This window comes from Triticum urartu, chromosome 3 (assembly GCF_003073215.2).
Source record: "Triticum urartu cultivar G1812 chromosome 3, Tu2.1, whole genome shotgun sequence".
Classification (NCBI taxonomy): domain Eukaryota; kingdom Viridiplantae; phylum Streptophyta; class Magnoliopsida; order Poales; family Poaceae; genus Triticum; species Triticum urartu.
The window spans coordinates 445,954,818-445,981,287 of NC_053024.1; positions in this window are offsets into that span (position 1 = coordinate 445,954,818).

Sequence of the window (26,470 nt, forward strand, 5' to 3'; positions counted from 1 at the left end):
GCTTCACCGGCGCGGGAGCCGATCTCTTCAAAATCGCCGAGCGTCTCCCCTGTGAAGCACGATGTAGTGCGGTGGGTGAGGCAGAATAAGAGCACTCTTTTAGAAAGGGTGTTTCTCAATTATTTACATGTGAAGCAGGAAGAAGGCCAGGGTAGTCGGCGGTGATGGCCACTTCTGTGCCGTCATAGCTTGTCTGGTAAGACACTCCATCCGCAAGCACCACGAATATATCCGGATCCTCTTCAAACCCAGGATCTAGCTCCCGGTTGTGGATCTCCGACTGTGGGGGAGGACTATGAAGTCCTTCGGTGACCTTCCGCCAGTGCTGTCATAACAAACAGACTTCAAATTTATCAAAAGTAATCCGAAAGTGGAATGAGTGGAATAGAGGGGTTGAGGCTTACCCAACTGGGAGGATAGTACATAGATTACCCATCTCTGTGCTTAATGCGAAGAAACTCCTCTTCCTCCCCTTTAAACAGCTCGGACAATATTTTGGCCAGAGCAGCGGGGGTATCCGGACCCTTCCGGCCATAGAGGGAGGCGTCATCCTCTCCATTCTAGTGCCACATGGGCAGCCCTCTGTATTGTAGCGACTGAACCCCTCGCACTATGGAGATCGCCATTACCTCGATTATTGTGAGTCTGGACTGAGCGAGCATCTTTATCTTGCTCATAAGCTGGCGAACTTCTGCGCTGTCATCCTCTTCGAGACTCCGGGGACGCCAACTGTGGAGTTTCTTCAGCGGAATGCTTGCAAATTCGGGAAGACCCTTTCGGACTAGGTCAGGAAGCGCGACGTCCTCGATATAGAACCATTAGGTAGGCCATTCTTCGGGTGCCTTCCTTGGTGTGCCGGACAGATATCTAGTATCGGCGATACGCCATACTTTGGCTCCGCCCACTTCAAATATTGACCCCTCGTGATTATGCGGGACAAGACAGAACAACTTCCTCCACAGCTCGAAACGAGCCTCGATACCCAGGAATAATTCGCATAAAGCGACGTAACCCGCAATGTGCAGAATGGAGGCAGGGGTGAAGTTGTGCAGCTGGAGGCCGTAATATTCCAGAAGCTCTCGAAGAAACAGATGAATGGGAAATCCAATGCCCCTTAGCAGGTAGGGGACGAAACATACTCGCTCTCCCCTGGATGGATTGGGGAAGTCCTCTGCCTGAATCTCATCGTTGAGGGAATCTATCTCCGCTCGAACAGAAACTAGATATGCGGGGGGGAATCCCTGCGTTTGCTGCTTCGTCAATTGACTGTGGGACACTGAACACCTCTCCCACTCGCCTTTCTCTGGGCCGGAACAGATGGAGGAGCTAGGGGCGCTAGCCACACTGGAATGGTTTCTCCTAAGCAGTTTCCGAGGATTTCCTCTACGTGGAGCCGAATGGATCTAGGATCCAATCTATTTCATAGGCGCTCTTCCTTGCATGGACGGGGTGTTATCTGCAAAAATACCCTGACCTTCCGCCTTCGCTTGACACGTGGAAGGCGAAGTTATTTAACGCACAGAGGTCGAGGAGAGCGACACTGAACCAATGGCCGAATACATCACTTGGAGATCATTAAAGGAGGAACCCGCCTTGCAATGCCGAAGACAATTTGTGTGCCGAACACCTCGCTATTGAAGATTTGTTCGGGGGCTACTAAGGGAGTCCTGGACTAAGGGGTCCTAAGGCGTCCGGCCTGTTATCCATGGGCCGGACTGATGGGTTGTGAAGACATGAAGGCTGAAGACTGTACCTGTGTCTGGATTGGACTCTCCTTGGCGTGGAAGGCAAGCTTGGCGGCCGACTATGAAGATTCCTTCTTATGTAACCGACTCTATGTAAACCCTAGATCCCCTCGATGTCTATATAAACTAGAGGGGTTAGTCCGGAAAGGATATATTCATTACCATAGTCATACAGGCTAGGCTTCTAGGGTTTAGCCATTACGATCTCGTGGTAGATCAACTCTTGTAACACTCATATTCATCAAGATCAATCAAGCAGGATGTAGGGTATTACCTCCATAGAGAGGGCCCGAACCTGGGTAAATATTGTGTCCCTCGTCTCCCATTACCATCGATCCTAGACGCACAGTTCGGGACCCCCTACCTGAGATCCGCCGGTTTTGACACCGACAATCACCGTCAGTTGAATGATGTCACTATCAAGAACAAATACCCGCTTCCGAGGATTGATGATTTGTTCGACCAACTCAGTGGGGCACAAGTATTCTCCAAGATTGATTTGAGAACCGGGTATCACCAGCTCAAAATCAAGGAGGATATTCCTAAGACCGTGTTCACCACTTGATACGGTCTTTATGAATATATAGTCATGTATTTTGGCCTCACCAATGCACATGCTTCCTTCATGCACATGATGAATAAAGTATTCATGGACTTCTTGGATAAATTTGAGGTGGTCTTCATTGATGACATCCTCACATACTCGAAATATGAAGAAGAGCACAAGGGACATCTCAAAGCAGTCTTGCAAAGACTCCGTGACCATCAATTATATGTGAAATTCAGCAAACGTGAATTTTGGCTCAGGCAAGTTGGATTTTTGGGGCATGTTCTTTCAGCAGAAGGTATAGTTGTGGGTCCAAGAAAAGTGAAGGACATGCTTAAGTGGCTGGCACCCACGACAGTGACTAAGATCCGAAGTTTTCTTGGATTAGCCGGATGTTACCGTCAATTCATTGAAGGCTTCTCTAAGATTGGCAAGCGTATGACAGAACTCCTCAAGAAGGATCAGAAGTTTGTATGGTCTAAGGACTGTGAGAAGAGTTTCAATGAGTACAAGACCCGATTAATGTCAGCACTTGTGTTGACCCTCCCAGACATCTATCACAGCTTTGATGTATACTGTGACGCATCCAGGAGAGGTATTGGATGTGTGCTGATGCAAGATGGCAAGGTTGTAGCCTACGCATCTAAACAGCTACGACCCCACGAAGGGAACTACCCAACACATGATTTGGAGTTGGCCGCAGTTGTGCACACGTTGAAGATTTGGAGGCACTACCTCATGTCAGTTATTTACCGACCACAAGAGCCTCAAGTATATATTCACCCAATCGGACTTGAATCTCCGACAGCAAAGATGGCTCGAATTGGTCAAGGATTATGATCTTGGAATAAACTACCATCCCGATAAGGCCAATGTGGTTGCTGATGCCCTCAGTCGTAAGCCTGCCAACCTGAACGACCTGATGGAGTCCTTGCCTCCCGAACTCCAAGAAGAGATCGCTCAACTTAACCTAATTATTGTTGGAGCTGACCTCATCAATATGTTGGAAGTCACCCTACCCTCGAGGAAGAAATCCGCATGGCCCAGCGGGATGACTCCATCCAGCAACACCATGTCGAGCGTATGCAAGAAGGCAAGACCCAGGATTTTCTCAAGGGATGAGCAAGGTACTCTAAGGTTTCGAGGTCGGATTTGCGTACGAGAACAAGCAGACCCGAGAAGGAAGATTTGGCAGAAGCGCACGAATCTTCGTACTCGATTCACCCAGGAGGTACCAAGATGTACGAAGACCTTCAACAGATATTTTGGTGGGATGGAATGAAGAAGGACATCGCCTATTTTGTCGCTTTTTGCGACATATGTAACAAGGTGAAGGCTGGACATCAGAAACCCACTGGACTTCTCCACCCTTTACCCCTCAACAATGGAAGTGGGACAATGTCTGCATGGATTTCATCATAGGCCTGCAAAAGACTCACCGAGGCAATGATGCAGTATGGGTTGTGGTGGACATGCTGACGAAGGTAGCTTACTTCATTCCCTTCCGAACCACCTACCGAGCCGATCAACTCGCACAACTATATGTGTCCAGAATCATCAGTTTACATGGAGTACCAAGAACTATCACTTCCGACCGAGGTTTTCTCTTTACCTCAACATTTTGGTCACGTCTCCATCGAGCTTTGGGGACCGCACTAAAGTACATCACCGCTTATCACCCTCAGACAGACGAGCAGACTAAGTGAGTAAACCAAATACTTGAAGATATGCTCCGGGCATGTGCTCTGGCCCAGGGACCCAAGTGGGAAGATTGCCTGCCTTATGCTGAGTTCTCCTACAACAACAGTTTCCAGACCAGCCTCAAGATGTCACCCTATGAAGCTCTGTATGGCCATAAGTGCCGCACTCTGCTAAACTGGTCTCAAACCAGAGATAGCCGTATTTTCGGAACCGACTTAATGATGGAGGCTGAAAACAAGTCAAAGAGATCCAAGATATACTACAAGTGGCAAAGTCCCAACAAAAGAGCTACTATGACTCCAAGCACCGATAGATCAGTTTCGAACCCGGAGAGTATGTTTACCTTGGAGTCACACCCATGAAAGGAGTCAAGAGGTTCCAGACCCGAGGAAAGCTTGCTCCCAGATATATTGGCCCATTCCCAGTTATGTCCAAAGTTGGTATAGTGGCTTACTAGTTGGAACTACCACCGGAATAGTCATAAGTGCATGATGTGTTCCATGTCTCACAGTTGAGAAGGTGTATCTTGCCACCCGAGAAAAGGACTGATATGGCAGAGATAGAGCTTGCTAAGGATTTAACCTATGAGGAGAAACCACTCCGAATATCGGAAGAAATGGAAAGATTCACTCCCAGTAAGGTGATTAAATTTTATAAGGTATAGTGGGAGCATCACACCGAGGAAGAAGCAACCTGGGAAAGAGAAGACTTTTTGAGAGTGTCCTATCCAGAATTGTTTTCCCGAGCAACCAAATCTCGAGGACGAGATTCATCTTAAGTGGGCGAGGTTTGTGTCACCCTGGTTTTTGCCATCATGACTTCCATTTGCCTTTTGCTTTTAAAATGGGTTTTGAGTTAATTCATTTGGACTTACACTGGTACGCGTCGGTGCTATACAAATGGTTTTTAACCCCTTTCTGCGAGGGCATTTGGAACCGCCGCCAAGTGAGTGTGGGCGATAGGGGGGTCCTTCCCACATGACCTAGAAACCGTTGGGGATAGGCCCTCCTGGGACACAGGCTGGGGCAAAATGAGCTCGTGTGCGATCGGGCGAGGCATCGAAACCCAATCATTTCCATTCGTATATACACCCCACACGGTGAATCTCAGAAAAACATATCGTTCGTATGTATATCACACACAGTCAATCCAAGGAATACATTTCTGTTCTTATGTACATCCCACACAGTCAATCCAGGGAAAACGTTTACATTCATATGTACATCCCACACAGTCAATCCAGGGAAAACGTTTCCGTTCGTATGTACATCCCACACAGTCAATCCAGGGAAAACGTTTCTGTTCGTATGTACATCACACACACTCTGCCTTGGTTAACCGTTTGCTTTTATCAACTACATCAAACAGAATTGTTGAAGAAAACTGTGTGGCATTGGGATATCCATCACAAGCGCTTTTACTTCTAGAACCGTTTGCAAAGTTCCATGACACATTTAGCCGGTTTATTAGTTTAAAATTAAAAATTCCAATATAACGCAAATTCACATTTCATATCGAACAACTCTTTGCCAATTTCATATCAGGCACATAAATATATTTTAACATCACAGTACAATAGCTACCTGAAAACAGCACAGTACAACATATAGCTAGTTCAACTTCATAAGAATAATATATTCAGTTCCCTAATCGAGATCATCTAGTCTCGTCTTATCCACCTCTACTTTCAATTCAGTAAGAACCTGTTTTGCACTGGCCATGTAGCGACCCAACCCGAATGGATCAAGTCTCTGTGCTTAAGTGTCATCCCTGGATCGGTATGCTGACACACACAATACTCAAGGATTTATAACAGAGGTAAATCACAATGCCAAATTCTCCAAGTGTGAATTTTGGTTGCCAGAAGTGACCTATCTAGGCCATGTAATCTTTGGTAAGGGTATTGCTGTCAATCCCGAGCGAGTTCAAGCCGTCCTTGATTGGACTCCACCTGAGACGGTCAAGCAAGTTCGGAGCTTCCTTGGCTTAGCGAGCTATTGCCGCCGCTTCGTCGAGAATTTCTCCAAGGTTGCTAAACCTCTAACTGAACTCCTCAAGAAAGATAAAAAGTTCGAGTGGACTCCATAGTGCGAGTTCAGCTTTCAGGAACTGAAAAGACGCCTGACATCTGCTCCCGTGCTGGTACCACCAGATTTCTCCAAGGACTTTATTATCTATTGCGACGCCTCACGACAAGGACTAGGTTTCATACTCATGCAAGATCGTCAGGTAATTGCTTATGCTTCACGGCAATTACACCCACATGAGGAAAACTATCCCACACATGATCTAGAGCTTGCAGCTATAGTCCATGCACTCAAAACTTGGCGACATTACCTCCTCGATAATCGTTGCGAGATCTTCACCGATCACCAAAGTTTGAAATATATCTTCACCCAACCGGATTTGAATCTCAGGCAAAGACGTTGGGTCGAGTTGATCTCGGATTATGACTTAGGAATAACTTACACCCCAGGCAAAGCCAATGTCATGGCTGATGCACTAAGTCGTAAGTCCTATTGTAACAACCTGATGTTACAACAAAGTCAACCACTTCTCCATGAGGAATTTCGTAAGCTTAATCTTCACATTGTTCCTCGAGGATTTGTATCCACCCTGGTGGCGAAACCAACCCTTATGGATCAAATCATAGCTGCCCAGAAGCATGATAAGGGAATATTCCGGATTAAGGAAAACATTGCTAGCGGAGTTGCTAAATGTTTTTCCATGGATGAGCGAGGTGTTGTCTTCTTCGAAAACCGCTTGGTGGTTCCCAAGAAACAACATCTATGCCAATTGATTCTTAAGGAAGCTCATGAATCCCCTCTCACCATTCATCCCGGTAGTACTAAAATGTATCAAGACCTACGCCAGAGGTTTTGGTGGACTAGGATGACGAGAGAAATTGCTCAATACATTGCTAGTTGCGACGTCTGTCGTCGTGTTAAAGCAGAGCACCAACGACCTACTGGCACCCTTCAACCTTTGGCTATTCCTGAGTGGAAATGGGATAAAATCAGTATGGATTTCATTACTGGGTTTCCCAGGACCAAGAGAGGGAATAATGCCATCTTCGTCGTGATCGACCGTCTTTCCAAAGTAGCCCATTTCCTACCTGTTCGTGAGAGTATCACCGCTAGCCAGCTAGCTGACTTATACATCTCCCGAATAGTGTCTCTTCATGGTGTTCCATTGGAAATTAACTCAGACCGTGGGAGTCTCTTCACCTCTCGATTTTGGGAAAGTTTCCAAAATGCTATGGGAACTCGTCTCTCTTTTAGCACCGCCTTCCATCCTCAATCAAGTGGTCAAGTAGAGCGAGTCAATCAAATTCTGGAAGATATGCTCCGAGCTTCTGTCATCTCATTCGGAATGGGTTGGGAGAAATGCCTTCCATTCGCGGAGTTTGACTATAACAATAGTTATCAAGCTAGCTTGGGAAAAGCTCCTTTCGAAGTTCTCTATGGACGAAAATGTTGAACGCCTCTTAACTGGTCAGAAACCAGGGAAAGACAACTCTTTGGCCCGGATATGATTCAGGAAGCAGAAGAGCAGGTTCGCATTATTCGTGAGAAATTGAAAACAGCCCAATCTCGTCAAAAGAGCCAATACGATCGTAAACATAAGCTCATGACTTATGAAGTCGGCGAGAAGGCTTACCTTCGGGTTACTCCGTTAAAGGGAACCCATCGTTTCGGTATCAAAGGCAAATTGGCTCCTCGTTACATTGGACCCTTTCGCATTCTTGCCAAACGAGGAGAAGTTGCCTACCAATTGGAACTACCTTCGCATCTTTCCAGAGTTCACGATGTCTTCCACGTTTCACAACTCAGGCGTTGCTTCGCGGATCCTATCCATGGAGTGGACCATGAAACGCTTGATCTACAAGATAACCTCTCATATCGGGAATATCCTGTTCGTATCCTTGATCAAGCCGAGCATACCACTCGACGCCATAATATCAAGTTTATCAAGGTTCAATGGTCACACCATTCCGAGAAAGAGGCCACTTGGGAAAGGGAGGATCGTCTTCGACTCGAGTACCCCACCTTCTTCCCAGAGGATCCTAAATCTCGGGAAGAGATTCTTTTGAGTGGGGGTGAGTTGTCACACCCTAGCTAGTTCAAGCATTAGAGTGTGCATCATGTTTAAATTTCTCCTAAATTTGAAATGGGGATGACAGAACCCCCAGCACCCCCCTGGAACAACTAGGGTTTACTAAAAACTTTTTCAGTGAACCTGAAATGCCCTTCTAAAAAGCCCACCTTTTTTGTTTTGGGTTAAAACCTTTGACAAAAATGGTGCACATTTTTCTAGGACATCTTAAGGTCATTGGATTAATTCTTATAGTATTTGCATTTGGGCATTTAAATGCTATAAAATATTTTAAATGCTCAAATAATCATAAACTAAAATGTTTGCTGTTGGATATATTCTAAGCAGTAGCCATGATTAATTTTATGATTTATGGAAATGCCCTGGCATTTTTAATAAAGCCCTGAAGTTACAGAAATAATAGAATAAATAAAAAACAGAAAAGGAGAGAGAGAACAGAGACTTACCTGGCGCAGCCCACCTAGCCCACCCGCTCGGCCCAGTCCACTGGCCCCTGCCAGTCATCCTCCTCCTCTCGCCAGGAGGACGAGAAGCGCGTGGCCGGCGCCTGCGGCCACACGCCGGCCACCTCCTGCTTCCGCCGACGCCCCAGACGCGCCTACGAGTGCCACGCACTCCCCCATGTCCCCCTCTCTTTCTCCCCACTCTCCCCGTGGACTCTCCCCCTCTTTGGCTCTCTCCCCATTCCCTGCCGAGCGCAGCCGTCGCCGCCAACAAGCTCCACCGCAGCCACCGCCGTCCACTCATTGCCTCGCCGTGCCAAGAAGCTCCGCCGTCGTCCACTGCTTCGCCTCGACCCATCCCCGAGCGCTCGCTCGCCCCGCAGACGCTGCACCGAGCTCGTCTTCAACCTCGGTCGCCGGAGATCCCCCTCGCCGCCCCGCTCACTCCAGCTCTTCCCCGAGCTCGTCGTACGCTCCCCTGCAACCGCAGTGAGCTACTGACCTTCTCCCCCCTCTCCGTGCTAGCTCTCGTGCACCATACGCACCGCCTCGAGTTCGCCCGAACGTGCCGCCGCGGAGCTCGTCGTCGACGAGGCTCCGGCCATGCCACGGCCACGCCACCTAGTCCACTAGCCTCACCACGTCTCCAGGAGTCTAACGCACCTTACCACGCGCCTCGCCGTGCCCCGCAGCCTCGGTTCCGAGCTCACCCGAGCCCCGGCCGCCGCCAAGGTCGACGCCGGCGACGTCTCCGGCCACCCCAACTCCACCTACTGCCACCACTCGACGCGGCTCACTCCCCGCAACACGTAGATGGTCTCCGCCGTCCTTTTGGTTGCCGGAGTGCAAAACCCGAGCCCTCCGCCGCGTCTGGCCTCGCCGGCGGCTAAACGCCGGCGAGTTTGACCACTTTTGACCGTGGACTGACGTGTGGGCCCAGGTTGACTCCCCCCTGAGTCTATGACAGGTGGGGCCGGCCTGCTAATTAGTTTAGGATTAGTTTTAACTAAATTTAATTAGTTTAGTCACTGACATGTGGGCCCAGGCCCCACTGACAGTTAATTAGCACTAACTTAATTCTGTTAATTAGCTGAGACACTGACAGACAGGGCCCACCAGTCAGGTTTGACCTGGCCGACCCAGTTGACCCACTAACATCACACCTATGTCATGTTGACGCATTAATTTAATTTCTAGATTTATTCTTATATAGGAAATTCCAGAAAATAGCCAAAACTTCTAAAAATCATAGAAAATCAACCATAGCTCCAAATCAAACAATTTATATACGAAAAATGATCAAAAAAATTCAATCTATCCATCTGTAATGGTTTCATGCATGACAAAACAAGTTAACCTTGTTGTTTAAGCAAAATAAGATGATGCACTAATAAGGCTATGTTAAATGAACTAACATTTGAATCTTTGATTCAAATGAGTTCATTCCCTTCTGTTTTAGCTTTCATTAGGCCAAGACACATTCATTTTGCCATGTCATAGCATGCATCATATTGTTACATATTGTCATGTGTTGATTATGTTCAGTGTGACTTTCGTGGTAGGTTCTGCCTCCGACGATAACCCCGAGTATCCGTCTGAAGGGCAGTACCCTACTACCACTACATCAGGCAAGCAACCCATTGATCATTCCGATACAAACCCATGTTCTCGCTTCTGCTCTTGTTTACTGCATTAAGACAACGCGATTCAAACTGCTGTGTGCTACGGTAGTTGAACCCTTATCCTCTGCATGACCTGTCATTGCCACAGTAACTAGATGAAACCCACTAGCATGTGTAGGAGTTGATTGAGCCATGTATGTGTTTCCTACCTTGCTATGCCTGCTATGCTTAGAGTTGTGTCAGGTCTGGTTCATCTGGGTGATGGGCTAGAGTGAAATGATTATGTCAGTAATGTGAGGGGTGTGTTGAACATGTTTTGGTAAAGGTATCGATGAGAGGCCATGTAGGAGTACATGGTGGGTTGTTTCATTGAGGCCGTCCATAAGAACTAAGATATGTATGCGTGATTTAAGATTCAGCTACTACCACACATTAGGCCCTGAAATATGACCCCGCTCGACTTACTGACCCCTCTCGCCCTCTGTCCAGGAGTTGCAACTAGTTTCTGGTGTTTGTAGGTTATGTGTTGGCGGCCGTGCGTAGCGCTGACCCTAGGGGTGGGCTATGATGCGGTAGATACACCGTGGCACGGTGTACCGAGTCGCCCGTTTGGTGTCTCGGGAACCCTGCACACATCATTTGGGGCCGTTGAGGACATCCCGGCCGGATTTCCTTGCGGATGGAACCTGAATAGGCGATAAACCTGGACTAGAGACTTGTGAGGTTAGTCAGGTCATGGTCTACACCCACGTCGCTTTTCGCTTGAAGTCTGCCGAGCACATGTCGTGTGCAGACGCTAAGTGGTGGAAACATGTGTGACGAAGTACACCCCTGCAGGGTATAAAACTATTCGAATAGCCCTGTCCGCGGTAAAGGACTACTTGGTTGCCTATACAGTTCATAGACAAGTTAATGGATACTACTAAAAGACTCAAGATAAGTGTGAGTATCGAGGATGGCCCTCTCGTAGGATGACGAGGGAGGATCCCGGTGGAGTATTGTGTTGGTGAGTAGTGGACTCGTGTGCGAAAACTATTTTTACTAGTGGAGTTCCGTAGGATAGCTTAGCCAGGAGTCAAAGCTGGCTTGCTGCAATAACCCCACCACCTTCTTGAGAATGAGCATGTATAGTAGGATCTGATGTAAGACTTGCTGAGTACCCTTGTACTCATATTTGCTTAATTACTGTTTTCAGACGACAACACCGCCCCCTCCGATGGGTTTTATGTAGATCTTGATGTCGACGAGTGACTAGCCACCCAGGTGGTGATCCTGGCCATGGAGGGGCCTATGTAGATAGACAGGCTTCGAGGAGCCTTCTTGCTTTCTAGTGTCTGTACTCAGACTATTTGCTTCCGCATATGCTTGTATGCCTGTATGACTTGAGTGTCGGGTCATGTGACCCCTATCTGTATGAACATGTTATGTATGGCTCTCTGGAGCCTTTAAATAAAGTACTTGAGTTGTAGAGTTTTGTTGTGATGCCATGTTGTATGTACTCATATCGGGCATATTGTGTGCATGATTGAAATGCTTGGTATGAGTGGGATCCGACAATCTAGTTGTTTATCCTTGGCAGCCTTTCTTATGGGGAAATGTAGTCTAGTGTTCCTTGAGCCATAGTAGTCCGTTACAGCCCGGTTCACCGGAGTCCTGCTAGCCCAGCACTACTGCTCAGGACACTTGACTGGCCGGCATGTGTTTCACTTTGTTCCTATGTCTGTCCCTTCGGGGAAATGTCATGCGGTGACATCCGAAGTCCTGTTAGCCCAGTGCTACAGCCAGGATTCACTCGCCGATAACCGACATGCTCAATGTGATTCATGTATGCCTGTCTCCATAGGTCCGCGCCGCTTTGGGTTCACGACTAGCCATGTCGGCCCGGGTTCTCTGTCATATGGATGCTAGCGACACTATCATATACGTGAGCCAAAAGGCGCAAACGGTCTCGGGCCATGGTAAGGCGACACCAGTGGGGATACCGTGCGTGAGGCCGCAATGTGATATGAGGTGTTACCGGCTAGATCGATGTGATTTGGAATCGGGGTCCTGACAAGTGGCCAGAGTCAGATCAAATACCAAGATCTCGTTAAGCGTGTTATTTTGAAGTAACCGTAGACACTGACCAGGGCCAGGCCCGCCTCTCTCCTAGGCGGTCTCAACCTGCACCGTTGCTCTGCCACAAAGATCCACCCAGAGGACCGTCGGAACAAAGGTCCTTTCAGCCCCCATTCCGTGAATCACTCACAGGTACTCTACGAGCCGACCGGACTTTAGTCACCACAGGTATCATATATGATGTATATAAGTATATACCCGTGATCACCTCCAGAGTGATCATGGCCTGATAGTATAGCATGGCAGACGGACAAGAGTGTAGGGCCATTGATGGAATAGTAGCATCCTATACTAAGCATTTAGGATTGCAGGTAAAGGTAACAACAGTAGTAGCAAGGATAGGCTATGCATCAGAATAGGATTAACGGAAAGCAGTAACATGGTACACTACTCTAATGCAAGCAGTAGAGAGAAGAATAGGCGATATCTGGTAATCAAGAGGGCCTAATCTTAGGACTAATATACCTAATTACATTAGACCTAACTAGTCTGGGCGGCCGCACACACACTCACACACACACATGCACTCACACATCACACTCACACACACAACACCCAACACACAATGCTAGAGGTTAAATCTGTTTTCTGTTAACAGAAAATGGCATTTTGTGATTTTCATAGTACTTAAACCATGCATCAAATGGATTTGGTCCAGTGGGATAAAATGGAGTTTGTCAAGTATACTACCTGCACATAATATTTTTGCTCCTGTTAGTAGTTGTTTAATCATTGTTTAGGGGCAGTCCAGGGGGTTACTCAATGTAATATTGGTATAGCTAGTTGCATCTACAGTAGTTAGCAGCAGCAGTACAGCAAGCGGGTGGCTGGACAAGGGTGCGGGGCTGTGCGGGCGCAGGCTGTGAGCTGTGAGCGGCGCGTGGCACAAGGGCAGCGAGCGCGCACAGAGGCGTGGACGGGCGCGAGCTGCGCACGGGGAGAGGCGCGGCTACGATGTGGTGCGCGCGGGTGGAAGCACGGCTACAGGCACGACGGTGCGTGCTGGTCGTCTACAACAGCGCTCAACAGAATGGCGGCGACGTGCGGAACCCGCTGTTCCGGCGACCAAATGGCCGGCCTCGAGCATCAAACGGGCGAGCACGATGCGCCATCCTAACTACGCAAGCGGGAGTTGTCGGGGATGGCCGGAACGACGGAAACGGCGATGGCCGAGCGGCGGCCGGAGCAAGAGCTCGAGGGCAGAGTGAGAGGGGAATCGAAGCGGAGCTCACAGTGAGCCTGTAGAGGTGCAAGACGGGCTCGGGGACGCTCCGGTGAGGCCAAATCGAAGATGGCGACCGGCGGGGCAGAGCTTGAAGACGATGTCGATCCTGCAGATGTAGGGGCTCCCGGCTCCAACTTGTGGACGTAGTCGACGGAGTGAACGTCGGCGAAGCTCGTGGACGAGGTGGCTAGGCGCGGGGAGCTCAGTGGGCGCATGGTCGTCGGAGGCCATGGCGATGACGACGCGGATGGGTGTGGGAGAGAGTGAAGCGGCACGGGGGAGGGGAAGTGAGGGTCTAGGATTCACAGGGGCGTCCGCGGTGTCGTTCTTATCTCCCTCGGAGGTGCGACGGATGCCCGATGCGTGCGCATCGCCGGCCGTGGCCCTGGACGATGAGCGCCACGCCCTCCTCTGTGAACAAGAGGTAGGAGGCGATGGAGGTGTGATGGGCCTGCCATTTGGCTAGATGGGCCAAGGCGCCTAGTAGATTAGGTTTCTTTTCTTTTTACTAGTACTTTTCCATTTACTTTAGTGTTTTATTTATGTAGCTACTGTTTTGTACTTAGTTTAGGTACTAAACTATTTTACTTAAATTTGAAACTCCTCACATAATTACATATTGATATTTTGGGTGTTGTCCAAAAAGTTTGGGGTTATTTGGAATTGTTTGAAAATAAGTTCATGTTTTAAAGGGCATAATGGTGCTGCTTGAACACTTTAATTATTTCTAGGGGAAATTTAAAAATCCATTTAATGTTGGTTCCTACATGTTAATTACCTAGTGAATATTTGCAACCAACCAAAATTTTTTGTTTAACCGTTTGAAGAAATAATAATTTGACTTTGTCTTAAAATTAAATTTGAATTCGGTTTGGATCAAAGTGAGGTTTAGAAAAATAATTACGATTACATGGCACCATTAGTGTGTGGTTACTGTAGCTTAACTATTGGGGTGTTACAGACTGGTGCCGAATCAAACATCCAATAGCAGTCTCGGGGACTACACCTAGTGGGTGCTCTCAGCGTGCCCCCACTGGTTTGATTTCCCACTTGGCATGGTGCGCCCAGCCCGAGTGGAAGGAGTAAAAAAGACAACATCATTCTTCGTTCTCAGACCACCGCCGACTACCCACAGTCGACCGCGGTCTCGGGGACTACACCTAGTGGGTGCACTTAGCATGCCCCCACTGGATCAGTTCCCACTCGGCATGACCTATCCATACGGAGTAGAAGTTCTACAAACAGACATTTCGCCAAAGACCCCTACCGAATCAAACATACGACGGTGGTCTCGGGGACTACACCCAGTGGGTGCACTTAGCGTGCCCCCACTGGAACAAGATCTCACTCGGCACGACTTGGTCGACTCAAGTGAAAGAGCTACAAAGAAAAAGCTAAACACCCAGTGGGTGAACAGATGCAAGGTGCAGACTGACATCCTACGAATAATAAAGCAGCAGTTTTCAGGTAGCATATCCTAACAGAGCAAGAATCGAGTTGGAAAACCAATCGGAAATCAACTTACAATCCCACTTACTCGGACATTAGCTTGGAGAGCAGAGCCGGCATCGTAGGCGGCCTTGCTGGTGTCATACACCACCTTCAGTCGGTCCATCATCAGGCCCACCTGGATCATGGATTCCTTGGCAGCTCCTACTGGGTCCTCGAGAGTGTGATGCAGTGCAAACTGAGTGGATAAAGGAACCAATGACATAGCTGGTGGAGTTGGAGCTTGAGGTTGTTCAATCGGGCCAGAAGTCTGAGCAGTCGATGCCGAAGGCTGATCAGTCGATAGAGGATCGGCAAAAGAGATAGTAGCCCGTATTGGATCATCAAGTTGCTGAACTACAGGCTCATATGCCGTGCGAGGTACTTTGCTGGCGGGCACCCTCCTGCTCAAAGTCCTACCCTTTCTCCCTGTACTCCTTTGAGGCACTTCATCATCGTCATCATCGTCTGGAAGCTAGATAACATTTCTCGCTACTGCAAAACACTCGACTGTAAGATTCTAGTCGTCCATCAAAATAGTTGGCAGAGTAAAAGCATGATCGTGGAATTATACCTGCCCGAGAGGTCGCCGCATCCATGGTCTCCACGTCACCTTACTCCTCGTCAACGTCCATGGAAGTTGTAGAAGTAGCAGCGCTGAAAGTTCCAAACCTCACTCAGTTAAGAAACTAAGGAAGTTCGCAGTGGAAACGAAAGACAAAGAAAAGAAACACTTACGCTAAAGCAACAGGCACGGCCACCTTGATCCTGGGCAGGGCCTTCCAGGGCTTCGGTGGGACAACTTTGGCCTGCTTCGCGGCATTCTCCGATGGCTTTGGGGTCAAGGTCCGAGTGCGCTTCGGAATTTTTGCACTCGACGGAACTGCTTTGCCACGTCCTTGCACAGGATCCTGCGACTGCTTGAGCACTGTTATAAACGGGCGGCAAGGCGAGTTCCTCACTGCTGCCAAAGTCCTCGCCGTCCTCCTCGTTGTCATCTTCATATTGCCAATCAGCGCTTTCACCATCACTCTCCACTCCCTCTTTGTGCTGCTCCCCGTTCGGCATCAAGTACATCTTGGTGAAAATCTACATGGCACAAGTTGTAAATATCAGTCGGATTCAAGAACAATCATGTGTTGAAAAATAACACTTGGTAAAAACATGGCTGACCTCTTCTGGAGCGTTATCGGCATCAAATGGAAAAATCCTCCTGGCCCCGCGAGGGTTGTCCTTATTCCCAGTGATGCTTCACAATCATTGAGCCACCGTCTCCTCGAAGACCTCCTCTGAAGGAAATATGCCCTAGAGGCAATAATAAAGTTGTTATTTATATTTCCTTATATCATGTTAAATGTTTATTATTCATGCTAGAATTGTATTAACCAGAAACTTAGTACATGTGTGAATACATAGACAAAAACAGAGTGTCCCTAGTATGCCTCTACTTGACTAGCTCATTAATCAAAGATGGTTAAGTTTCTTGACCATAGACATGTGTTGTCATTTGATGAACGGGTTCACATCATTAGAGAATGATGTGATGGACAATACCCATCCACTAGCTTAGCATTATGATCATTAAGTTTTATTGCTATTGCTTTTTCTTCATGACTTATACATATTCCTCTAACTATGAGATTATGCAACTCCCGAATACCGGAGGAACACCTTGTGTGCTATCAAACGTCACAATGTAACTGGGTGATTATAAAGATGCTCTACAGGTGTCTCCAAAGGTGTTTGTTGGGTTGGCATAGATCAAGATTAGGATTTGTCACTCCGAGTATCGGAGAGGTTTCTCTAGGCCCTCTCGGTAATGCACATCACTATAAGCCTTGCAAGCAATGTGACTAATGAGTTAGTTGCGGGATGATGTATTATGGAACGAGTAAAGAGACTTGCCGGTAACAAGATTGAACTGGGTATGATGATACTGACGATCGAATCTCGGGCAAGTAACATACCGATGACAAAGGGAATAACGTATGTTGTTATTACGGTTTGACTGATAAAGATCTTCATAGAATATGTAGGAACCAATATGAGCATCCTGGTTCCGCTATTGGTTATTGACCAGAGATGTGTCTCCGTCATTTCTACATAGTTCTCGAACCCGTAGGGTCCGCACGCTTAACGTTCGATGACAATTTGTATTATGAGTTATGTGTTTTGGTGACCGAAGTTTGTTCGGAGTCCCGAATGAGATCACATACATGACGAGGAGTCTCGAAATGGTCAAGAGGTAAAGATTCATATATTGTAAGGTTATGTACGGACACCGGAATGGTTCCGAAGAGGTTTGGGGATTTTTCAGAGTACCGGGAGGTTACCGGAACCCCCCGGGAAAGTTCATGGGCCTCATGGGCCATAGTGGAGAGGAGGTGGCACCCTCCCATAGCAGTCTGAATTGGACAAGGGGTGGGGGCGCGGCCCCCCTTTCCTAATCCCTCTCCCCCTCTTTGCCCTTCCCCCCCTCTCCATTGGAAGTAAGGGGGGAGCCGACTAGGACTAGGAGTCCTAGTGGGACTCCCCCCACTTGGCGCGCCCCTAGGCCGGCCGGCCTCCCCTCTCCTCCTTTATATACGGGGGTGGTGGCACACCAAACGCACATCAATTGTTCTCTTAGCCAGGTGTGGTGCCCCCTCCACAGTTTACTCATCCGTTCGCGTTGTAGTGCTTACGCGAAGCCCTACGCGGATCACATCACCATCACCGTCACCACGCCATCGTGCTGACGGAACTATCCCTCGATCCTTTGCTGGATCAAGAGTTCGAGGGACGTCATTGAGCTGAACGTGTGCTGAACACGGAGGTGCCGTAAGTTCGGTACTAAGATCGGTTGGATCGTGAAGATGTTCGACTACGTCAACCGCGTTAGACTAACGCTTCCGCTTTCGGTCTACAAGGGTATGTGGACACACTCTCTCCCTATCGTTGCTATGCATCTCCTAGATAGATCTTGTGTGATCGTAGGATTTTTTTGAAATTGCATGTTATGTTCCCTAACAGTGGCATGCGAGCCACGTCTATGCGTAGATGATATGCACGAGTAGAACACAATGAGTTGTGGGCGATAATAGTCATAATGCTTACCACCAACGTCTTATTTTGATTCGACGGTATTGTTGGATGAAGCGGCCCGGACCAAAATTACATGACCACGTTCATGAGACCGGTTCTACCGACATGCTTTTGCACACAGGTGGCTGGCGGGTGTCTGTTTCTCCAACTTTAGTTGAAGCGAAATTGACTACGGCCAGTCCTTGTTGAAGGTTAAAATAACACACTTGGTGAAAAACCGTTGTGGTTTTGATTCCTAGGTAAGAACGGTTCTTGCTAGAAGCCCGTATAGCAGCCACGTAAAACTTGCAACAACAAAGTAGAGGACGTCTAACTTGTTTTTGCAGGGCATGTTGTGATGTGATATGGTCAAGACATGATGAGATATAAATTGTTGTATGAGATGATCATGTTTTGTAAAAGTTATCGGAAACTGGCAGGAGCCTTATGGTTGTCGCTTTATTGTATGAAATGCAATCGCCATGTAATTGCTTTACTTTATCACTAGGCGGTAGCGATAGTCGTAGAAGCAATAGTTGTCAAGACGACAACGGCGCTACGATGGAGATCAAGGTGTCAAGCCGGTGACGATGGAGATCATGACGGTGCTTTGAAGATGGAGATCAAAGGCACCAGATGATCATGGCCATATCATGTCACGTATTTTGATTGCATGTGATGTTTATCTTTTATGCATCTTATTTTGCTTAGTACGGCAGTAGCATTATAAGATGATCCCTCACTACATTTCAAGGTATAAGTGTTCTCCCTTAGTATGCACCATTGCTACAGTTCGCCGTATCAAGACACCATGTGATGATCGGGTGTGATAAGCTCAACGTTCACATACAACGGGTGCATGCCAGTTTTGCACGTGCAGAATACTCGGGTTAAACTTGACGAGCCTAGCATATGCTGATATGGCCTCGAAACACTGAGACCTAAAGGTTGAACGTGAATCATATAGTAGATATGATCAACATAGAGATGTTCACCATTGAAAACTACTCCATCTCACGTGATGATCGGACATGATTTAGTTGGTATGGATCACGTGATCATTTAGATGACTAGAGGGATGTCTATCTAAGTGGGAGTTCTTTAGTAATATGATTAATTGAACTTTAATTTATCATGAACTTAGTCATGATAGTTTATGCATACATTGGTACCTGTCGGTGCTATACAAACGGCTTTTAACCCCTTTCCGCGATGGTGTTCGGAACCGTCACCTAGTGAGTGTGGGCGATAGGAGGGTCCTTCCCTCATGACCCCGAAACCGTCGGGGATATGCCCTCCTGGCACACACGCTCGGCAAAATGAGGTCTTGTGCGACCGCCGAGCGACCAAATACGATTATACGTACAGTAGTGCTAAAAATACAATTATACAGGCGAAATCATTTTCGGTCGTAAGTACATCCCACACAGTCAGTCCCTGCTAAATGTTTCCGTTCGTATATACATCCCACACAGTCACTCCAAGGAAAACGTTTGCGCAAGGTGGCGTAACACAAACAGTTTTCAAGAGAATGTCGTGTGTGATTGTTCACTGATCCAATACGGTTTATTCCTAGAAATTGTGTGTGTTGCCTGAGGTCATCGCCCACGGTGTTTTCTCAATAGCCGTTTGCAATAGGAAAACCCAATTAGCAAGCTAATTGGCCAATTAGCAAGCTAATTGCCCTATTATTAATAATACATTTACTAATCTAATTTACATTCATATTAAGCACATAATATATTCCATTTCCATATTAAGGAAGCGGGATTTCATAATTGAAATGCATCAGAGTACAACATGATATAGCTTCAGCACTCAGCTACCCCATTATACAACTACACCAACATCAAGTTTCACATGCAACATCTAGAACCTTTCGAAATTAGAATCATAGATGGTACATAGAGAGATGCATCTCATCTGGAAAACTACTGAAGCAAAAGGCAAATATTGAGCCTTCATTCATGTTGAAGGTCTTTGCAACTTTAGGCCAGTGCATGTGGATGATTGACCGTCCATCCTTCGACCTCTTCACGAACACTTCAATATTGAACCGTGGGTGTTGTATGAAAACTTTCCTCGCCTCCTGACCATAGAGGTGGTTTGAGAGGTAATCATCAGTGAACCCTGAAAACAAGGATGTGCATAAATATCTTCTCTATATTGGAAATGGGGCAAAGGAGTAAAAAAGGCAAGGTGTAATAGTTAGTACCATCTTGTAAACCTCAGTGCTTCCCATTGTTTCCCTGCAACACATATAAGGTAGTTAGTCATCAGGTTAAGTAAGGGTTCGCATGCTATCAATAAAATATGTTGATGATAAATAAGCACATTGCAGATTCATTAGATTAATTCAAGCCACATGGAAAACCCATTTATCCAAACCAAGCATGATTAAGAACTAGGAAATATAGCACTTGTATATGTTTCTCATGTATTAAGTGCAGCCAAATTCGATTTATTCCTCACATGGTATACAATAATAGAATGCAGCCACAACAATTGAGCATCGCATTGCAGAATTGAACCAAGCAGTTAACTAAACACCACAACAAATGAACCAAACCTTAACTGAGCACCACATTGCACAATATAACATACTCCTAATAGAAGATCAGATAGTTAACCAAACCAAGCATGCTTAACAACTTGGAAATATAACAATTGTATTTGTTTCTCATGTATTTAGTACAACCAAATTCGATTTATTTCTCACATGGTATACAATAACAGAATGCAACCACAACAATTGAGCATCACATTGCAGAATTGAACCAAGCAGTTAACTAAACACCACAACAAATGAACCAAACGTTAACTGAGCACCACATTGCACAATATAACATACTCGTGAAGATCAGATAGTTAACCAAACCAAGCATGCTTAACAACTTGGAAATATTGTACCCTGAAGAATTGAACATCACATTTGCAGAATTGAACCAAGCAGTTAATTGAACACCACATTGCACGACATATAGAACATATACACTATAGCAAAAGATTGCATGGTAAAAGTAGATAGCACAATTCACTAGAATTTGTTAAGGAAAGGCAATAGCTAGCAAACTGAACATGGGTCCTTATAGTGAGCTAATAAGACAAGCTACTCCTCATTGTCGAAGATATCAATGATGATTGGCTCCTTGGACATGGAAGAGGGCGAGGCCTCCGCATCGTGGGTGCCCTCGTTGTAGTGGTGAGTTGCCTGAGCCGCTCCAGGCACCAACCTGCTGGCTCTCGAGATGAGGTAAGCAAGTGCACGCTGAGAAAACACCTCATAGTCTTCATTGAAGGCACCGACCGTGGCCTCGAGAAAACGCCATGAACTGTTGTTTAAAGCAACCATCCACGTTGCGGCATCGGCACGCAAGGCGTCAACGGTGGCCTCGACGGCGAGGTGCTCCTCCAAGATCTAGGGGTTGGCACGAATGGCAGCCATCGCGACCTCATCCGCGTGTGCGGCCGCGATTTGCTTCTCCGCTGCCAAATGCTCCTTGAGATCTTGGCTATACTGCGTGCACCATCGCTTAGGCCAGCGCTTATTTGGTGGAGGGGTCGGTGATTTGGGTGGAAGGTGTCGCGCTCGTGCCGGCGGTCGGGGCATGTGGGATGTGGAAGGAGGAGGGGATGGGGTCGGGTGTGGATTAACTGTCTGGATAGGCGAGGCAGAGCAGCGTGAAGGACGGTCGCTGGCGAGGAGGCGCGCTGCAAGCAAGGAGTGAAGGTTTCAACTTGGAAAGGAATGTGGACACAGGGGAAATGTGACTTTCGGTAAAGGGAAGGGGCGGGGAGGTAGATATTTCCGCCGAAGCTGAAAATTTGGAATCGCTTCAGCGAAAAAACTGGCGTGCAAAGTGTCATCAGACACGGTCCCTTATTCAGAGCGGGCTATGGACTATGACCGTCGCAAATTCTCGCGTAATTCATATGCGTACTATACTCCAACGGTGCTCCAAGATATTTTGTGTTGTATCTCACACGGTTGGTTATAATGAACTGTGTGGGATCTACTTGATTTTTCGTCTTGATTTGAATTACATAATGGGGTCACAACGGCCATGGACGGTGTTTGAATTTCTAGACCTTTTATCTGCAGTGAACATGCAACTATATGTGTGTCATAAAAGAATTGGAATTATTCAGGGTTCGTTTGGACATTTTTATGCATTAAGTGAGTTTTCACTGCATTAATGTGCATAATTCAAATTTGAACTACATGCACATGCTCCAGTGCATATAGATTGTTTGAAAAATCAAATCTTTGTCCTTGGGTGCATGCTTAGGTCCCATGCAAGAAATGGGAATGAATGTCAAACACCCTGCCACCGTCACTCGGCCGCAAACATTGAGATACCTTGTTTTAAAATTCTAGTAAATCCAAAACTCGTCTGCAATTCATGAAAATTAGCATGCTATCATGGAGCGGCATCAACATGCCGTGGTAAAAAAATTTGTCCCATTTGGGGCAGGTTTGGGTATATGCTTCTCACAAATCAGAGCTTCTCACAAGAAGCATGACGGTTTCGGTAGGGAACGCCCCACCTTTGGGGACGAAACGATATCCATTATCTCTTATTGCTTTCAAAAAATTTCTCGTGTCAACAAAGAACAACGGGGGTGTTGTGTCAACTTTTGGGATTTTTCGGGGTTCGTTTGGACATTTTCATGCATTAACTGAGTTTTCAATGCATTTATGTGCATAATTCAAATTTGAACTGCATGCACATGCTCTAATGCAGATAAATTGGTTGAAAATTCAAAATTTTGTCCTTGGTTGCATGCTTAGGTCCCATGCAAGAAATGGGAATGAATGTCAAACATCCTGCCACGGTCACTCGGCTGCAAACATTGAGATACCTGGTTTTTAAATTCTAGTGAATCCAAAGCTCATCTGAAATTCATGAAACTTGGCATGCCATCATGGAGCGGCATCAACATGTCGTGGTAATTTTTTGTCCCATTAGGGGCAGGTTTGGGGATATGCTTCTCACAAACCAGAGCTTCACACAACAAGCCGGATGGTTTCGGTAGGGAACGTCCCACCTTTGGGGACGAAACGATATCCATTGCCTCTGATTGCTTTCAAAATTTTCTCATGTCAGCATAGAACAACAGGTGTGTTGTGTCAATTTTTGGAATTTTTCGGGGTTCGTTTAGACATTTTTATGCATTAATTGAGTTTTCAATGCATTTATGTGCATAATTCAAATTTGAACTACATGCACATGCTCTAATGCATATAAATTGGTTGAAAAATCAAATTTGTGTCCTTGGGTGCATGCTTAGGTCCCATGCAAGAAATGGGAATGAATGTCAAACATCCTGCCACGGTCACTCGGCCCCAAACATTGAGATACCTGGTTTTTAAATTCTAGTAAATCCAAAGCTCGTCCGAAATTCAAGAAACTTGGTATGCTATCATGGAGCGGTATCAACATGTCGTGGTAATTTTTTGTCCCATTTGGGGTAGGTTTGGGGACATGCTTCTCACAAACCAGAGCTTCTAACAACAAGCCGGATGGTTTCGGTAGGGAACGTCCCACCTTTGGGGACGAAACAATATCCATTGCCTCGTATTGCTTTCAAAAAAATCTCGTGTCAAGATAGAAAAACATGAGTGTTATGTCATTTTTGTGATTTTTCAGGGTTCGTTTGGACATTTTTATGCATTAATTGAGTTTTCAATGCATTTATGTGCATAATTCAAATTTGAACTACATGCACATGCTCTACTGCATATAAATTGGTTGAAAAATCAAATATGTGTACTTGGGTGCATGCTTAGGTCCCACGCGAGAAATGGAATGAATGTCAAACACCCTGCCACGGTCACTCGGCCGCAAACATTGAGATACCTGGTTTTTAAATTCTAGTAAATCCAAAGCTCGTTCAAAATTCATGAAACTTGGCATGCTATCATGGAGCGGCATCAACATGCCATGGTAATGTCTTGTCCCATTTGGGGCAGGTTTGGGGATATGCTTCTCACAAACCAGAGCTTCTCACAACAAGCCCAATGGTTTCGGTAGGGAACGTCCTGTTGGGGAACGTAGCAGAAAACAAAAAATTTCCTACGGTTTCACCAAGATCCATCTATGAGTTCATCTAGCAACGAGTGATCGGATGCATCTACATACCTTTGTAGATCGCGAGTGGAAGCGTTCAAAGAACGGGGATGAGGTAGTCGAACACGACGTGATCCAAATCACCGGAGATCCTAGCACCGAACGGATGGCACCTCCGCGTTCAACACATGTACGGTCAGCGTAACATCTCCTTCTTCTTGATCCAGCAAGAGGGAAGGAGAGGTTGAGGAAGATGGCTCCAGCAGCAACACGACGGCGTGGTGATGGTGGAGCTGCAGTACTCCGTCAGGGCTTCGCCAAGCACTATGGAGGAGGAGGAGGTGTTGGAGAGGGAGAAGGAGGCAACCAAAGGCGTGGATGAAAAGCCCTCCTTCCCCCACTATATATAGGAGGGCCAAGGGGGGGCGCCGGCCCTAGGAGATCCAATCTCCTAGGGGGGCGGCGGCCAAGGGAGGTTTCCCTCCCCCCAAGGCACCTAGGAGGTGCCTTCCACTAGTGGGACTCTTCCCTTTTGTGAACCCTAGGCGCATGGGCCTCTTGGGGCTGGTGCCCTTGGCCCATGTAGGCCAAGGCGCACCCCCTACAGCCCATGTGGCCCCCCGGGGCAGGTGGCCCCACCCGGTGGACCCCCGGGACCCTTCCGGTGGTCCCGGTACAATACCGATAACCCCGAAACTTGTCCCGATGGCCGAAATAGCACTTCCTATATATAATTCTTTACCTCCGGACCATTCCGGAACTCCTCGTGACGTCCGGGATCTCATCCGGGACTCCGAAAAACATTCGGGTTACTGCATATACATATCCCTACAACCCTAGCGTCACCGATCCTTAAGTGTGTAGACCCTACGGGTTCGGGAGACATGCAGACATGACCGAGACGACTCTCCGGTCAATAACCAACAACGGGATCTGGATACCCATGTTGGCTCCCACATGCTCCACGATGATCTCATCGGATGAACCACGATGTCGAGGATTCAAGCAACCCCGTATGCAATTCCCTTTGTCAATCGATATGTTACTTGCCCGAGATTCGATCGCCGGTATCCCCATACCTCGTTCAATCTCATTACCGGCAAGTCACTTTACTCGTACCGTAATGCATGATCCCGTGACCAGACACTTGGTCACTTTGAGCTCATAATGATGATGCATTACCGAGTGGGCCCAGTGATACCTCTCCGTCATACGGAGTGACAAATCCCAGTCTCGATCCGTGTCAACCCAACAGACACTTTCGGAGATACCTGTAGTGCACCTTTATAGTCACCCAGTTACGTTGTGACGTTTGGTACACCCAAAGCACTCCTAACGGTATCCGGGAGTTACACGATCTCATGGTCTAAGGAAAAGATACTTGACATTGGAAAACTCTAGCAAACGAACTATACGATCTTGTGCTATGTTTAGGATTGGGTCTTGTCCATCACATCATTCTCCTAATGATGTGATCTCGTTATCAATGACATCCAATGTCCATAGTCAGGAAACCATGACTATCTTTTGATCAACGAGCTAGTCAACTAGAGGCTTACTAGGGACATGTTGGTGTCTATTATTCACACATGTATTACGATTTCCGGATAATACAATTATAGCATGAATAAAGACAATTATCATGAACAAGGAAATATAATAATAATGCTTTTATTATTGCCTCTAGGGCATATTTCCAACAGTCTCCCACTTGCACTAGAGTCAATAATCTAGTTACATTGTGATGAATCGAACACCCATGGAATTCTGGTGTTGATCATGTTTTGCTCTAGGGAGAGGTTTAGTCAACGGATCCGCTACATTCAGGTCCGTATGTACTTTACAAATCTCTATGTCTCCATCTTGAACATTTTCACGAATGGAGTTGAAGCGACGCTTGATGTGCCTTGTCTTCTTGTGAAACCTGGGCTCCTTGGCAAGAGCAATAGCTCCAGTGTTGTCACAGAAGAGCTTGATCAGCCCCGACGCATTGGGTATGACTCCTAGGTCGGTGATGAACTCCTTCACCCAAATTGCTTCATGCGCTGCCTCCGAGGCTGCCATGTACTCCGCTTCACATGTAGATCCCGCCACGACGCTCTGCTTGCAACTGCACCAGCTTACTGCCCCACCATTCAAAATATACACGTATCCGGTTTGTGACTTAGAGTCATCCAGATCTGTGTCGAAGCTAGCGTCGACGTAACCTTTTACGACGAGCTCTTCGTCACCTCCATAAACAAGAAACATTTCCTTAGTCCTTTTCAGGTACTTCAGGATATTCTTGATCGCTGTCCAGTGTTCCTTGCCGGGATTACTTTGGTACCTTCC